Here is a 2643-nt window from a genome sequence, read left to right as displayed (position 1 = left end):
GTTTTATTCNAATAAGATTTTAAGAAACAAAGATGGTCAATACTCCAATCACTCGATCTGGTTCTTATTTACCTAATGAAAAGTCCTGCTACCAAAAATGCCCTTTCTGATTCAATTCATATGGGTGGAAATTTATCTACCACAGCTGCTTTAAGAGAAGATGGATGTTATGTGCTTTTTCACCCGTAGCCTGGAAGATTTCTAGTTTGTTTTCAAGATTGTAATACTCCTTTTGCTCACTAGTATTCTTGATTTGTCTACCACAGCTGCTTTAACAAAAACATCAAGCTTATAGCCCGATAATGCGGCAGTTCGTTTGTCTTTAATAATCAGGTTTATGAAGAAAAACTTCATTTTTGCAGACTTTGTACTCGTTTGTATCCTTGCCCAGTTTGCATAACCTGGCATTATGCAGTTATTGAAGCTACTGGGCATGGTTAAAAATTAAGACAGCATAAGTACAATTATTCCAGATATTACAGGTTCTGACAAGTAAAGAATTTTCAGAGTTCTGCCACAAATAAGCTATGTAATTATTGACCATTTGTGACATGCCATAACAAGCAAAAATTTAAAAAACTAATAAGTAGGTTTAAAATTAATAAATACAAATGTATTCTGACAGTTTATGAGTTAATTACACTTTCTATTTGCAAAATTTTCTCAATCTTAACACAAAATAAGAAAAAAGTGAATTTTTAATAAATTTGTGGGGTTTCCCAGGATGAGAAGAATTTCCTGGGATAAAAAACAACCAGGATCCTGGCATCTTGTTTGAGAAACCCTAGGCCAAAGAAAGAAAGATTTGTTATATTAAACATGGGCAGCAATTTCAACAAGAATGGCTGACTTACTACAATAAAAGTTAGTCTGATGATTTTATGAGTGTAAGCAGAATGATTAGACAAGCATGGCTATCTTTACAGATGGGCATGCCTGACGTTGCCTGAGGCCTTGCGAGCATATGGGCCCTATGCTTGTGTTTGTAATTTAGTTGATGAAAATTGGGAGAGACTTCCTGCATTCTACAGAAAAATAATTTCAGGCAACATAAAATCTGTGTTTAGTGTAATTTCAAAATAGAATGTATTCATATGCATGATGGTGACCAAATGAGCAGGAGAATATTCATTTTCAAGATAAACTTAAAAAATAACCAGCTTTGCAGCACAATGGAGTATTAGCATTTGCATTGACATTCACTCATGTATGTCTACTTGAAGACAGCAGTTATAAAGCAGTTCTCTGCAAAGAAATTTCACAAATGTTTGTGTTGAACACTTAATTATTATGAATTATTATTATTATTATTATTATTATTAATTATTGATCTCATGCGGTGCTATCTCTCTATGGTTTACCAACTAAATATACTTTATATGTCAAATTTTTGTGCCCAAGAACAAAGTTAATGCAGACTACTAAATTAACTGTTTTAAAATCATATTTAGAAATTGAAGTGCCAAAATTGCATCATCAAGAATTAATAAAAAAAATCATTTTACACCATAAAGCATTGAATCACATTGGTTCTTCCAAATAGTGGATAATCAAGTAGGCAAAGAAGAAATCTGTAATCTATATACAGTGGAACCTCGGTATATGACCTTCATCCGTTCCTGATATTTGGACTTATACCGAATTGGACGTATACCTTTCTCAAACCAACCTTTCTCATAAAAAGTAATGTAAAAATGATAAATCTGTTCTCATGTAAAAAAAAAAAATGGCTGGCTTTAAATACCTCACTTTCCTGGCTAGTTACTGCTTGGTTTTTCATGAGATTAGCACATATCTTTTTAGCTTTCTCGCAAATAATTGCTTCTGATACGTTGTCTCCGGCATATTGTTTTTCAGTTATCCAAAGCAAAAGCAATTTCTCAACATGATCTAATGTCTTTGATCTATGTTTAGAAATTAATTTAACCCCTTTCGCAACGTTAGCAGATTCAATAATGTTTTTATTTTTCACGATTGTCGATATCGTCGTTCTCGGAATATGATACGTAACAGTTAATTAAAATCTCGAACACACATGCCACATTCGTATTTCTCAACAGTCTCTTATCAGTTCCATTGTGATTCTAGTCATTTTTTTAGTTTTCTGTTGCTTTTCATTTGCCTTCTTGCAATTCATGATTAATTAAAATAATAAAATGTTACTTACAAATTAAAATCAGAAGAAATTTAACAAAGTTATAAACCGTGGCACCACGAACGTCTAGTCTGGTCTAGTACACCAATAGTGCTACTTGTTCATAGATGGTGTGTATAATTGAATTAAATCGTATACAGAACAAAAGTCGTATACCGAGCAAAATTTGTTTCGTCCAAACAGGACGTATTCCGAATTGGACGTATTCTAAAGCAGACATATACTGAGGTTCCACTGTATATAAAATTACTTGTCCTGACTGAGTGATTGATTCATCATTGCCCAGAGTAAACCGCTGAACCTAAAGAGGTAAAGTTTGATACACAGTTAGGGTATGTCATGAAAACACGCACTAAGAAGGGATTTTTTGAAATACCCCCACGGGAGAGGGAGAGCATTAAAGCTTAACCTGAAGAATGGCTTCTACTGTACTATTTTAGAAGCAATTTTTTGTTATCAACTATGTTTATTCTTCATTGAGTACTTAG

The sequence above is a fragment of the Centruroides sculpturatus genome, unplaced genomic scaffold (genome assembly GCF_000671375.1).
Source record: "Centruroides sculpturatus isolate CEXI.00-Female unplaced genomic scaffold, Cexi_2.0 scaffold1510, whole genome shotgun sequence".
NCBI lineage: Eukaryota > Metazoa > Arthropoda > Arachnida > Scorpiones > Buthidae > Centruroides > Centruroides sculpturatus.
The sequence above is the reverse complement of the archived record's forward strand: the minus strand, read 5'-3'. Positions refer to the sequence as shown.